Source organism: Leucopleurus acutus, assembly GCF_964270905.1.
Source record: "Leucopleurus acutus genome assembly, chromosome: 10".
Classification (NCBI taxonomy): Eukaryota; Metazoa; Chordata; class Mammalia; order Artiodactyla; family Delphinidae; genus Leucopleurus; species Leucopleurus acutus.
This window is the reverse complement of record NC_139153.1, coordinates 104968048-104983754: the sequence shown is the minus strand read 5'-3', so window position 1 is coordinate 104983754 and position 15707 is coordinate 104968048.

Genomic DNA, 15707 nt, shown 5'->3' with positions numbered 1-15707 from the left:
CAAAAGTAAAATAAGAACAACATATTTTGGACTGTGGAAGGTGATGATGATAAATAAAACATCCTGTTTTGTCTTTTTATTTTTTGCATGCAGGTCTTGTTTCATAAATATTTACAATTAGGGCTGAAGCAAATTCATTGTCTGAGAGAATCTTTGGGGGGAAGATTTTAACAAATAAGAAAATAAGAGCTAGAATTCTGAGGAATCTGTCTTTCCTGCTTGTTTTTCAAGCATACTCTAACATATTTATTTATTTATTTATTTATTTTTGCGGTACGCGGGCCTCTCACTGTCGTGGCCTCTCCCGTTGCGGAGCACAGGCTCCGGACGCACAGGCTCAGCGGCCGTGGCTCACGGGCCCAGCCGCTCCGCGGCATGTGAGATCTTCCCGGACCGGGGCACGAACCCGTGTCCCCTGCGTCGGCAGGCGGACTCTCAACCACTGCACCACCAGGGAAGCCCCACTCTAACATATTTAAACCAGCAAGTTTTGAGCAGAACCATGTAAAGGACTGGGGTACTGGTTAGGTTTGAGTTAACACAATTATGTAAGCAGAGTTAGGGGTGGAAATAATCCCAGGCACAAGGCTATTGACACAACTAATCTTGTTACAATGCTAGCCCAGATAAACACTGCTTTAAAAGTGAGCGACCTGTACACTATTAATCTTTGAATTTTTTAATGTGAACTTATTCGTGTAGGAAAAAGTCTATATGTTATAATTCACATTATATGCACACACATTCACATTATTGTGATCTCGGAGATACAGAAATATAGGCCATTTGTAAGCTCATACGAGAATACAATTAAATACACATTATCACCACCTTTTTCTTTGTAAAAGGACAATAACAAATCAAATGTACTTTGAAAGTATATGCCCATCCTTATTAGGAATCTAATAACTGCATGTTAGACATTTTTAAATTACCATAAATGTTATATATTTCATGACGTTTAATGAATCTAAATAACTAATTTAGAATACTGACCTTGCTTATAAAATATAATTAGAGGATGCAGGTAGCTCTTTTATGGAATCAGAGCTTTCTCCTTCATCCAATGAGACTTCATGTTGTCTTAGCATATCAACAGCGACAGCAAATTAACTTTTACAAACTTGAGAGACCTTACATTTTTTAAAGAGGGAATCAGAATAGTTCTCATTGTAGAAGCACTTAATGAACTGCACTTCTAAGAAGACTAAGCAAGCAGCTTATTTAAAGGTGAAAAAATTAAAAACGTTAGCAACTCTGGTATATGAATTTAGGCTGACTTATCTTTTCAGCATATCTGTAATAGTTATAATAAAATTAATATTGCTAACAATATTTACAATTAATAGTAGTCTGCAGTCGCTGAGAAACACTTAGAGACAAAAACCTTCTTTCATGTACAAAATCTGTGGGAGTCTGAGGTGTAAACATCTCCATCCAGTTTTGGAGCTCTTTTCAGGCCATCGTGAACATAATCATATGGAGAGCCTCACGGCCAGTCCAGGGGGCACCGCACCCTGGGGGGCAGGAGGTGGTGGCCACTGGTCCAGAAGACTGAAGCAAGCACTTGGACCTGCCAGAGACGGTAGCAGCAGGTGTCAACTTCTTATCCCTTTTGCATAAATAATTTGTCTTAGATTCACAGGGGTTGATTATATCCTGTGGCTTTTTATTACTGAAAATCACACTTTCATAGTGAAGAGAAAAATGGTTAGAAAACCAGAAGAGGCAGCCGCAGGCAGGCAAGGCCCCTCAGCTGACAAGTCACGGTGCCTGGGGGAGAACTGAGTAGGAGGGGACGGGGACGCCAGCGCACAGACCAGGGCCCCTTCCCTCCTGCCATCCCCCTCCCTTCCCTCCTTCCATTTCCACTTCCCAACAGAACAAATGCCTCTGGGAGAAGTGGAAGGAAGAGTAGCAAGTGACTGCACGGACTTACTGATGCTTCGGCTTTCACCTTATAAAAGCCACGGGAGGTGGCGGGTGGAGGCAGCCAACCCAAGGGCAGGGCTGTGCCCTGCGCAGGGGCCCCACCTCGTCTGCGGGCAAAGACTCACCTGGCAGGTAGGCCAGGGGCTTGCTGAGCTTAGGCCGGCGGTGTGCACCGTGGGTCACTGCCCGCCGCACACACCCACGCATACGTGCACGCACACATGCACACGCACCCACACCCTCTAAGAAACGAATGAAAACTTAAACCGAGCTTGGAGGTATCAGCCGCTGGGAAGGGCTGCAGGGGTGAGGGTGGCCCCTGGGGGTCGCAGTCCCACGCACGGCGGGTGTGAGGACCGGGGGGGGGCCACCACGGGGGCTGCAGGCTTCTGATGTTCAGACTCCGCTTGTCCTAACCCGCTTCAGCCCACCTGCCTCATCCTGTCCCTCAGTCACAGTTCAAATACTTGTTTTCCTCGCAGCTCTTTCATCTTTTCTGTAAATTGAGGCCTTCGGCAGAATCCTCTGTGAAAGGAATGCTGACAGCAGCATTCTAATGTTTAAAACATTCTCCGATTGACACACTTCTCTTTTGCGGCTGGCCTCCTCATCACAGGAAGGTTGTAAACTGTGCTTTGCTTTCAATGGCTCTTGAGATTGTCTGAGGCCGTGTAACTGGAGAATCGTGTTTGGGAGGGTCTGGGCTCCACTCCCCGACTTGAAGGGAGTGGACGGTCTACACTGGCAGATCCTTGGCCTGGAAGTCTGTTAGGTGCCTTGTTCTCTTAGTTATGCACCGCTTTTTGCCTCTATTACAAGAAAGTGTGCAGAAGAACCAGCTTATTTTCTCAAGAAAAAGAAATCAGGACCTGGTTTATTTTGCCTGTGCTTTGGATAAACTAATCCAAATCAGGTAAGTTGTCAGTTGTATACAGTTGGATGTCAGATGCAGAAAACCGACACATAGATCCAACGAGTCTGTTCTCCAACACTGTCCATGTACCTCATTTGCTGTCCAAGTCGTTAAGTTTCCAGAGAAAGCACAGATGAGAAGATGTTCGTACTCAGGCTTTCGGTTTTCTGTTCTGTGCAGTCCCCACAGCAGCCTGTTCCCCTGCAGGTAACGGCCCACCCCTGTCATGGAAATAATCCTCCAGCCCAGACTTGGCGGTTTTATTAGGAGTAGTTTCGACATTTTAGGAATTAATTTCTGTTGGGCAATTCCTAAATTCGGCTGTGAATTATGTCTATGCACAAGTTGTAAAATATACTCTGGAGTCATCCTACATCCCTACCTAAGGAAGCGGCAGCTCCGCCAGACGCAGGGAAGGGCTGGTCACCAGAAGTGGTTTGGTTCTCGTTTGTTCTGTGATGTACATTTCTTTTAAAATATATTTTGCTATTTCACATCTAGGGAAGACATCATCAGCCATACTAAAATGTACTGTTAATTCCAGCAAAGTGGAAATGATACTGGGAAATATTAGAAATATGTAATTTTTATTTTTGACACTTTGTGCAAGTATATCTTTCCCCATATCTGTTCTGACTCAACTACAAACGGCGAGTCTCCTAATGGACTGCATCTCAGGTGGCATATATTTTCCTAAGGTGTAATTTAACATAACAAGACAGACATAAGAAGAGGCCCACTGCTGGAAAAAATGATGTGAGTGTGAATAATGCAATATTTCCTTTTATCGTTTTATTAAAGTCAGTGAAATGAAAGGAAAAATACTACATAAAATATATTTGAATTTACCAAGCTAGTGAAGTTCTGCTAGCTTGTTTTCTAAGCTGTTCAGAAGGTCAGAAGAGCTGCACTGGAGGAAACATTTGACACGGCCATCCAAGGCCAAGTATCTTCTTTATTTAAACTGTAAAATTTTTGTGTTTTTCATGCTTGGTTCTATTACTATGTCTATGTTTTTAATAAACATACACTTACTTTCCTTTAATACCTTTTCTTAAAACACAAAATTTAATGTGCTTTTTAAGCAAGTGAGCCTCAAAGAATTATTATGAACCTCAATTACATATGTTGAAAAATACTTTTGAAGTTTATGAAGACCTATGTAAACATGAAGTGTTACCATTATTACATGCACAGCGTTTCTTATAGAGTGAGTTTCAAATACATAATCAGTAGCACATGAAAAACTATAATTATGTTATTCAGCTCACATCTGTATATTCAAAATCAGTACTTCAGCAATATTTACACAGTCCAACAGATTTTGTTCTCCTCTTTAACACCCTTAACTTTAAGACAAAACGTGTGTGGAAGAGAAATCCTATTCATGAATTATAGTGAAGCTTTAATAAGTTTGTTCACCTGAGAAGCCAGATACCTTTAGGACTTATTTTTATGGGAAGATATGTGCCGTTGTCATTTATTCTTTGGCAATTTAGCACTATTTCCAATTTTTAAAAAGTAACTCAGAATAGCAACTTAATATTATTAATTGTTTGATTAAAATGAACAGATGAAATTTCTTTATTTCCCAAATCATCTGCCCAAACTAGTTCAGACGTTTTTGAACATTTTACTTTCAGATCATAGCGTGGCAACTTTGCTCCATGAAAAGGTCTCATCAATGTCCCATTCTGAGGTGAACTGATGTACAGTTAGTGTGCCCGTCAATTACACCAATGGCAGAAATGCATACAGACCAAGGGAAGGTAGCTCTCGAGATTAAGAAAATGACCTAGACTCAGCCCTATTTAAGACACAAAATTGGAAATGTATTTGCCCCTCAACTGGCACTTTTTCAGGGAGTTTTATTAAAGTAATTGTCTTTGGTAAATAAGTTTATTTAACATGTGCATATATTTTCAACCATTCTAAAGTTTTCTTTTAAAATATTTCATGCAAAATGTATCAGATATTAAAAATTCACTCTATATATACTGTTATTTCAGAAATGAAAGATGCACACATTCAGGATGAAATCGAAAGGCAGTTTTAAGGTGTAAACTCTCTAAGCCATGTGTATAAATTCAATTTTTGCCAAAATTGTGTTTTTACACAACTTCATTGAAATAGATTCCTCTTTAAATATTAAGCAATACAAAACTTACAGCAGTGGTAGATTATTAGAATAACATGGGATAACATCTTGATAAAATTAAAAGTTCCACTGTTAGCCTTCATATTGCTAAAGAGAAATGCCCATGCAAACCAGGATGTGATTTGTACAAGACTCCAGTGCTGCTGTGAAGCTTTCTGACATGCATGAATCCAACAGAAAATTCGAGCCAGTGCATCTTATGAAGATTTAGACATGGACAGTGAATTGCTGAATTTTACCAAATAGTTTTGAATGTTACCTTCTATTTATCTTTCATTTTTTGTGGTAACTGAGCCCATCACCATGTTGTTGTTTTTTTTCTTTTTAGGGAGAAAGTCAACTTGTCTCTTTAGTTTCCTGAAAAAAACAGGCATTTCTGATGGTTTACATTTAGTCACAATTTATACACGCCATCCTGCAAATCCAAACTGGGTGCAGTCGTCTTTTGCTGATGGGAACTGGCTTTTCTTCTCATTGTCCTAGTTTGAAATTGAAATGCTGCACTGCTGAGAAAATGCCATGAAAATATAACCCACTGCATTCCAGGAAAATAAATAAGCAAGGCCACCCAAATTTTCAATTAGTGCTTGTGCAGAGTGCAGGAAATGGCAGGAGATCCGTCCCAGGCGCCCCAGGCAGGGTCGTGCACACAGAGCAGTGGCAGGAGGGCTGGAAGGGGATGCAGGCACAGTGTGAAGATGGCCCGTCTCCAAGGAAAACTGCAGACCAACGGGGGGATGTGACGCCAGAGGCAGGCGGCGGGCATCACGTCCTGCCCGCGGAGCTGCCAGGCTCTGTGATTCGGGGGTTTAGTGGTAAAGTAGCACTTGAAAGTTCTTCGAACGTTATATATTTAAAGCCTAAGCTTCCCGAACGTTCTCAGTATCGCCCACATACAGAGTTTTAGCCGCTGGAAGCAGAAATACTCCAGACAGTTGGTGAAAAGTATAAAATGCTCATGAGTTAGAAGTGTCAGGCTTAAGGGTGGGTTGTCTCCCACTTGGTGGTACGGCTTGTAGCCAGTGGGTGTGTCATGAGGTAGGGAGACAGGGCGCCTTCCCTCCCCAGAGCAAGGGCCAGTGTCTCCTGAGTACAGATTTCTGAGGGAGGAAAAAAGTTATGCTGTAGAAGTGCCTTTCCTTAAATGTGTTTCTCTGAAATGCTCAAATCACTGATTTGAAGCCACAAAAGGAAAGCTGGAAAACAAAGGACCCTTCAAGGTTTGTGCGTTCGTACCCCGACTCCTGCGTTGTTCCTTCACTTGCTTTCTGTTTCACTTCTCAGATTTCACTACAGCATGTGGAGTTTTACAGCTCATCATGTTGGAGTTAGTTAAGGAAAAAGGAAAAAGGGTTGGTTTTCCAGCTGCATGATGTTGGTTGAGCTTACAAAACAGCCCCTATTATTCGGATGGATTTTATCTGTGTTGTGGGTCTACTTGTATTTAATTTCAAACCACGCAAAGGCTACACATCCGATTTACGCTTACAACCAAGGAGTGCAATGACTGAGGAGTTACTGTGGGCTACAATCCTTAGAACAAGGAGTTAGACTCGCAGGTGACCTTGCCAAGCTGCACCTCGGGGCGGGACCGGCAGGGCTGAGCAGAAGACAGTGCCCATCACTCACTCCAGCTGAAGATAAAATGTGAAACCCAAATCATGCCTTGTAATTATTGAAATAAGAATGCTGTGTATTTGTCATAAATTTAGGAGAGCTTTAAAAAATGATTATTCATCACCTTACAAAAACAGAGTAAATGGGACCCAAGCACTGACTATTTTTCTTCCTGGCGGATTCCTTCTAGCTGAGAGCATTTTCTTGGCACATCAGCTATTTTGTTAGGTTCGAAAGGCTATCATTTCCTTTTCACAGTAAAATCAGGAATTTCATTTTTGCATAATACTGCAGCGTTTCCTATAATTGAATTCTAATGATTTGGGAGTGTGCTCTTTACCTACTTTCCCTACACAAAACACGGAACAGGGAAAAAAAGAAAGAAACCTCTTTCCATTTGCAATAGTTTCAAAATACATATGCCTTTAGATTTAGTAAGTTAAGCAGTTTTCAGCCATGGGGAGATCCAGGGCTGAGTCCCGCGGTGACGGAGCTGCCCTCAAGGGGACGTCCCAGGAGCCGGGAATCCCCAGGCTGCGTTGTCGGGCCTGCCCCCCACCCCCAGGCCCTCTTGTGCTGCGTTTTTGTTTCTTCTCCTTCTTTTCCTCCTTCTCCACCGAGGCGGGGGCCATGAACCTGCTTCCAGGAAATCATCTATTGAATTCCCACTAACGCGTGAGCTATTCATTAGGTTTACCTTATTTATTCAGCCCGTGTTCTCACGCACCGCACTTGGTGAGAGAGAGAAATGACACTGGCGCTTGTCCTTTGGATAAGAGAGCAAAACAGAGAACCGTGAGGCAAGGCTTCAGGCTCAACGCAGAGTTGGAAGAGACCTTGACACCACGTGGCCCAAACCTCTGATTTTATAGGTGAAAATGTTAAAGCCTAGAACCAGACAATTGGAGGGACTGTATTTCCAGTAAAACTCAGTAGGAACCTGCTCGTCTAGCGTTCTTTCTGGATTGCGTCAATAGCACATCTTTCTCACAGGTTGTGGCGGGTGACATTACTGTTTAGGACAGTCCCTGCCCCTCCTACAGGCTTCCCGTCCCCCTGGGGTCCATCTCGGCCCCGGGCTTCTTTCCATGGTGGAGCAGCAACAGAGGAAGCCTGAAAAGCAGTCATGGGACCTGTCACCTTCTTTCCCTCCCGGAGAATGTCTGCATCATGTCTGCTTCTTCAGCCAAGGTCCTGGGAGAAAGACTGGGTGGGGCAGAGCCGCAGCCAGGACGGGGTCACGGGAGTGAGAGAGAAGTGCTGTTGTCGTCACTCCTGAGGGTTCAGGGTTGTTTGTTTTGACAGCAAAGCACAGCTCAGCCGACGTGGTGCTGCTACGAAGGCAGCGTGGTTCCCCGCCTTCAGCACAGCTTCACCGTGGTCGGGGGCCCTTCTGTACATCACCATCCTGATTGTTTGCACTAAGCTCAAAAAGTGGGCTCGTGGAAGGCAGACACCCATGTGCTCGGCTCCAGGGCTCCGTGGACGGGCCCACAGGGGCCCAGCAGCAGCAGGGGCCCCCTGCACCATGGGGTGCTCTCCTTTGACCAAATGTCGAAGCATCAGCTGGGCTGCCATGACAGGACAGTCTCGCAGGAGAGCTTTCTCTCTTTGATAACTTCAGGTGGCCTCTGCCTGGGCCACGTGTTCCCACAGGCAAAAGGCAGAAACAGTCGCCATGGCAGGCTAGAGAATTATCTGTTTCTAAGACAGCAGTAGAGCCAGCCACAGAGTGTACTCAGGATATACAGAAGGTCCTTTTGGAGGAGGCGGCTTTTCTGCTGGGCTTTGAGGAATGCGCAGGAGCTCAGCATTCAGAGAGCAGGAAATGGCCACTGGCCCCATGAGTCCTCTGTGATGCGGAGCCACGGAGGAAGGCCTGGAGAGCTTCATAAAGTGTGTTGCACCTTCCGGAACGAATCTTTGACTCAGAGAGTTAGTAGTTACTACATTGGGGCAAGCGTTTGCTTGTTTCGTTTTTGTTTCGATGGGAGAGGAGGTTCTGAAACGTGATCTCTCCCAGCGTTTTTTTCGCTGATAGTTTGACTCAAGTCCTGCACTTGGCTGTTTGCTCTCACTCCTGCGTCCCACCCACCACTGGGCATCAGTACAGGGCAGCGTCTGGCCGAGCTGCGACCCTGAAACCGAGTACAGCTCTTGATACAGGCCCTTAGTGAAGCGCAACCCAATCCACGCTGTTGGCCTCCCTCACTTCTACATTACACTTTATGAAGTGAGGGAAATCCAGGCCCATCTTTAGCATGTAGAAGAAACATCAGAATCATCGTCAAGCGTTCTCCCAACATTTATGATGACTTTTCCTGAACAGCAAGTCAAGTGTCTTCTTTCCTTGAAGGTCACAGCTAAGCCACACATCTTCTTATTTTATACGTAACTGCATGCGCCTTTACAAATTCATTGGTGACTAAAATTTAAAAAAGAAAACAAAACTGGAAAAAGCAATGTCTGATTGTCCTTTGGAACTGACTGACAAACCATGGCTTTATTTCAGCTCAGTGTTTTAAAACGATACTCTCAACAATCTGAATTTCTCGTCCTGTCTCAGCTCCTAGAGGATCTGTGTACGTCCCTGAGTCCAGAGGTAGAGCCTTAGCATCCAGGGAAAGCTAGTCCTTGGAGGGATTGCTCATCTGAGAACATCTGTCTGCTGGCCAGTGCGCAGCTGGTGGGAATTGCCAGGGTAACATGGAAAGAAGCACAAAGACTATGTAGTCTAATACAGATTTTCAAGAGGTAACAAATTTACTAGCATAAAAATGGCCAGAATGATTTACGTAAACACAATAGGCACTGCAGAAATCAGGGTCCATTGCTGCTCTCCTCATTGACGGCTGTGTGGATAAACATACAGAGATGGAAAATGGGCTTTGGAATGCAAGAGACTTGAGCTGAAGCCCTGGTTCTGCCCGGTGTTGCTTTGGGCAACGGAACCCCTCCAAGCTTCAGTTTTCTGAGGAGCCGCACAGAGACCACGTCTTCTGCTTCCCAGCATCGTGGTGTCTGGCACAAAGCAGGTGTTCCTGAAGGAGTTGTCTCCTTCTCTTTTTCCATCATACGGAAGCGCCACCGTGAGCCTGGTAAATACCAAATCCTTAGCAAGTTCCTTCTTGCGCGAGGCGGTTGGCTCAGGGCACCGTACCCAGTGCTTTTTCTTTTCCTGCCCTTCAATCTCCCCTCCCCGCCCCCACTGAAAGACAAACCCAAACCAGAGCCTGTCTAGAGGTCATGGCACAGGGCCACCTCCAAGAGAGAAGGCCACTCTGAATTTAAATTTGTCACCGTTTCCCTTAGAGGGAATGAGGGAGAAAATGAATTTAATTTAGTATAAAAAATAAACATTTCTGGGTGCTGGAAACGTCTGTGGGGTTTTAGAGCTGTTATCATTAATCAGTCAAGCGTGTTTACCCGGAGTCCTGACGGCTGTGAAGCTGAGCCGCTCGCCCGAGCCCTTCAATGGAGACGCCACTGCGGCCGGGACACAGGGACACATGTGTCCCCAGCCACCACCTGGTGCCCACTGGCTCACGGATGTGGTCCCTTTCCATGGCTCGAGGGGGAGGAACAGCCGGGAGGGTGGCCTGGCCGCAAAGCCCGGCTGCCCTGGGCTTGCCTGCGGGTCTCGACCTGCAGCTAAAGCTCTTCCTTGCGGTTGTGTTTTTAATAGTGTCTCCTGCTGCAGTTTCGAGAGGCAGTGTCTTCTGTGAGCTCTCCGTTCCCTGGGTGTAAAAGAGCGTGGTAGTTGTTACCATCAGCTAACCCTCCCTAGGAAGGGGAGCACGGCATTCCGGGGGCGGGGCGGGGTTGCTCAGGTGCAGGCTTGCAGCATCCGTGGTCCAGCATGGGTGGGTGAGGGCTGCAGCGGGAGGGGGGCTCTGATCTTGCCCTGTGGCTGTGCTCCTACCGTGTACAGAAGAAACCTTCCAAGAAACTTTCCAAGGATGCTCAGTGTAGAAAATGGGAAGCCTTAAAAATGAGCAGGTTTCCTGCTGAGAACAGAATTTGGCCTCCAGTAGACACACATGTGTTAGCAAGTATTATTCTCATTATTATTAGTGAGTTCAGCAGCTCGGTGGCTTCGGTGCCCATGGCTGCGATGAGAAGGTGGAGGGAAACATCGGGAATTCCGCTTCGGAGGTGTTGCATGGAAGACGGTCGAGCTGGGCAAGGGCAGAGCTAGAGACATGGATGTGATCTTTAAAGGAGGGGTCCTAAAGGAGATCGTGGGCATCGAGAGGCTGGGGAAGGGAGAAGGAGCCAGAAGGAGGGCCCCGTGTGCTGGAGGGAGATCGCACATTTTCTGAGGGAAATGGTGCTTTGAGCCAGAGGCATGTTCAGCTGTGTTGCTTCTCCTTCAGCAGTCGGTGAAGTGGGCTCGAGGCTTGACCGTGGAGTGTGGTGCGTGGCAGTCCTGGCACTGGGACAAGAGGGGCTCCTGCAAGGTCGGAAGCCCATGTGGCGTGTGTGCAGAGCAGGAGGTGACGAGTTGCAGGTGGCCCAGCTGGGACAGCACCCCGGCTCCGTCCTGCATGCCCTCCCACCTGGGGTATGCAAGCTTCACTCTTCAAACCCTCAGCCTTCAGTGGGCACTTCTGTAGGGACCACAGTGTCCTCAGCTCCTTCCCAATCTTTTCAAGGAGAATTGAGAAGCAGCAGTGATGGTTCAGGTGCTGAAAACGAATGAAGCCCCCTGACACACTCATCAAAATGATGCAGAAATTGGCTCAGGGATTTTGGGGTGGAATTTGGAAGTTGAGGGATCCTGTGTCCTAAAAACAATCTATAGATTGTGCTCTGCAAGCAACAGAAGGTTTTCCTGCCCTTTAAAATGATCATAATATGCTTAATATAGAAAATAAATAAGACATAAGTAATAGCAACGAAGAACAGCCAAGCAATTCACATAATTCCGGAAGTCATTCTAGATGCTCCCTAACCTCCACAGGCCTCCTTATGGACTGAATCTTGTTCCCCACAAATTAACATGTTGGAGCTTAATTCCCAGTGTGACTGTATTTGGAGACGGGCCTTTAAGGAGGTAATTAAGGTTAAATGAGGTCATAGGGTGGGGCCCTAATCCCCTGGGACTGGTGTCCTTATAGGAAGAGAGACACACGCACTGTAAGGACATAGCCACCAGCAAGTCAAGGAGAGAGGGAGGCCTCAGAAGGAAGCAGCCCTGCTGACACCCTGGTCTCAGCCTTCCAGCCTGCAGAACTGGGAGAAATAAACGTCGGTTGTTTAAGCTGTGCCCCATCTGTGGAATTTTGTTGCAGCCCCAGCAGAGAACACTCCCAACCCACTTACCTAGAGACTCGATTCTACTGCTACAGCATCTCTCGAGCTTATTCACTCTTCGCCTGCCCCTGCGGGGGCCTTGGTTCAGGCACTTAATCTCTTTCCTGGACCATTGAAATCGCCTCCGTGTTGGTCTCATGTCTGCCGTGATCCACTCATCCTTCGTCTGTCTCGGGGACCAGAGCCAGGAATAGTGTCCCTTTGAGGTCTCCCTTTGAGGAGTCTCCCTTTGAGCTCTCCTGGTGTTGGGGCATGGAGGACGTGGGAGGGGGATGCTCACCAGGCCCAGGTCCTGAACACAGTGGTCTAGTGGGGAGGAAACCAGCACAGCCCGGGACATGCCCGGGACGGGGCAACTCACAGCGCCACTGTGATTTGTTCAGTAAGTAGGCCGCGTCCTGAGTACTTGGCGCGCAAACCCAGCGGTGGCTGAACAAGAGGAGAGCCCTGGCTCGGCCGTGCTTACGTTCTGGTGGTGGAGACACCACACACAGGAACCGACGAGACGATTCAAGACGGGGAAGGTGCCGTGCACGCTGAGAAAGGTGATGGATGAGGTGGGGGCTGCTTTGACGGGGTGGTCAGAGGAGGAGAGGCATTCAGCGGACCACGTGCATGCAGGGGGAGCAGACGGTGCAGGGGCACAAGGGCGGGCGTGGGGACACAGGTGTGGAGGTCTGGCGAGACTGGATGGTGCAGTACCTTGTTGGCCATGGGGGGGAGCTGTATTTCCTTCTGATTGGAGCGGGCAGCCGCTGGAGGGTCATGAGCTGGGAGGCCAGAGGAGTCCAGTTCCCCTCAGGAAGTAGGAAGGAAACCCGAGGGACCACTGGATGTGGGCAGAGGAAAACGGTGGGTGCGTTTGACCAGTGCCGGTCCGGCCGATCATGGGATGGAAGCTGCCCTAAACTAGCATGTGTTAAAGACAGCAGGGGAGGGTGAGGATGGAGGAAGAGGGGAACGCGGGCAGGGCAGCGGCGGGGACGGGGCGCAGGAGAGGACGTTTGCGATGAGCAGGATGGGCCTGCTCGCCCCAAGTGGGTTGGACCTCGAGGGACTTGGAGCATAAGTACTTGCGCCCAAGAAGCTGACGTCGGAGAATTGAAGTTTTCTCCCAATTTTAAATGTTTTAAACCTTTGCAAAGATATAAAGTTTCTGTCTTATTAATTTTTGTGGAACAGACAATTCATAATTAAAGAAATAGCTTTTGTCTTTCTGCATCGTGAATGTTAAACACTGTCTCTGATAGGGACGTATATAAATGACTTATAAGTATTAACATCAACGTTATAATTTTAAGGAATAATTTAAAGAATTTAATGACTATTCAAATATTGCACTAGAGTTTGCCACAAAGTAAAACCCTCTCCCGGTATTTCTAGTGAATTAAGGAAAAGGTACTTTTGTTTTGGAGGCAGGTGGGCATTAGCAATGGGGCAGCTTTGGATTTGAAATTTCACATGAAATTCTACTGTGCAGAGTTCTGAGATGCCTGTTCTCTCCAGCTCCAAAGGAGCTGCCACCAGAGGGAGTCTAAGGGCTCCTCCAGGACAAAGGTGGAGCGAAATCTGAAGAAATCTCCCCCCTAACAGTTACCACTCGCTCACCTGTCTCCTAGGTGGCTGATTTGATAGTAATGGTCAAATGCTGAAGTTGGAGAAGTGAAGTTTTCTCCTTATTTAAATATTCCTCTTGTAAAAGCATGTCTGTTATAGAAGTTTCTGTATTTTTCAACATTTGCAGAGACATATACATTCCTAACGTCTGTAGAGATTTTAAAATGCAACCAAAATACGAAGTGAAACAATGACATATTCTGAAATAACTCCTCTGTTGTATTATGTTCTTAACCAGCCTTAATAAGAAGTAAAAATATAGGCTTGAACTGCTGTTTCTTTGTGGAATTCAAGCCTAGGAGGTCCCCTTCCCTTCTTAGCCGTCTGTTCCCTGACTTTAAACATTCAGTAGGGTCTCAGCCAAGGAATGCACTTTTCCCCCTTTTGCTACTTTTCTGTGGTTCCTTATTATCCTTTGCAGAATGTACTGTGGTTCTGTTTACCTCTGCCCGCCGTTTCCAGACCTTTGTGGTTTCCTCTACAGCTGTGGGTCTTTCCCATGTGAAACCACAGGTCAGTCCAGAACCACAGAACTGATCCTGGCAATTAGAATTTTAGCCACTGTCCTGTGGGGTTTTTAGAGCCACAACTGTCTCCATACTTAAATCCAGATCTTAAATGACTACCATCTGATGCCTGAAATAATCACGATTCCTCCAGGGGGCCTGGGTCAGCCTTTCTCAATTTTGTTGCACATTGGTGGGTGCCCCTCTCCAGCTGGAGCTCTCTCAGACAGGAGACCCACGGGAATGAAGATTCCACCTCCTCCGAGCACTCCAGCACCTACCTGGTCACCCAGGGCCTCATCTTTGCAGCAGGAAAGTGCCCTGTGTAGGGTCTCCGTCTGAGCAGTGGGTCTCAAACGTGTGTCGTCACCCCAGAACCCACCGAGGGCTGGATAAAACCTGGGTGCCGCGCCCCACTCTCAGAGTTTCCGCTTCACTAGGTCTAGGGAGGTTGTTAGAGAAAATAGCGATTCTGCTGCTTCTTAAGGACCGTAAGGAAGACGTCACTCAAAGGGGCACTTCCATAGGCCCTGTAGCTGGGAGAAGAGGTGGGGCTCACTCAGAGCGCCACAAGGAGAGTGCGGGTTCACAGCCAAGGAGCAGGGGGCTGGGAAAGGAGGGTTACTCGGAGGAAACCTCGCGGCGGGGCGGCGGGGCGCACTGGCTGAACTGACCCCACGGGATCGCCACTGAGGGCGATCGGACAGCCTGGGGGCTCCGGGGGTGAGGAGACCAATCAGATGGCGGCTGTGAGCAGATGTGGGTGGTAGGGCTTTGGCTAAGCCCACCTGACAGGCTTCTTGCTAGAACTGGACAGCGCGGAGAACACAGGAGCCGAAATGAGGGCCCAGCTGAGAAGAGGGTTCGGAGGCCAAAGCTGGTCCAGGAGAGAGTCTCGGTCTCCGTCACGGTCACGGGGGAGAACTTGTTCTAGGTGATGCGGATGCTCTGGGCTCGGGAACCCAGTAGGAGCCTTGCGGGTCTGGGACATTGTGAGCTCCTTGGGGAGGCAGAAATGCACACGTTGTGGGTTCCTCCATTCCCCCTGAAAGCGCTGGCATCGCTGTGACACCTTGGGGTGGAGCCCCGCACTGATAGGACAAGAGCCACCTGTGTGTCAGGGCCCGTGTCAGGCGTGGGGAGGGGGCATGGAGCTGTCAGACGGTCAGTCTGGAGTTGGGTGGTCCCTTGTGCTATTAACACTGCATGCGCTATTAGCTACTTGTGCTGTTTGACACAGAAGTGTTTGCTCGACCTCCCAATCCATCTCTGTGAGGGGCGGGTTTGGCATTGGAGCCGCCGGCACAGGAGACAGGAGAACGGCCTCATCACCCCGCATCTGTCTGGGCCGCAGCCCGGGCTCCTGGGCTCTGCGTGGAGGCCGCTCGGCCCTCATCCCCATGTCAGACCCCACTAACGGCCTGGGGTCCTTTCAACATGCTTATCTGTTTGTTTCAAGGCACCTAGATTCACAGCATCCAAGGCCGCGCTCCTCCAGCAGGTGTAAGTGGTCCCTCCCAGGCCGGGCGATGAGAAAGCATGGCGCCGCCCCGACCGAGCAGGACCCTTGGCGGAGCCAGGAGGCTGTCTGACTCCCCTGGGGGGGCAGGCGCCCCAAACTCCCTCCCCACCGAGCCCCTTCTCCTCT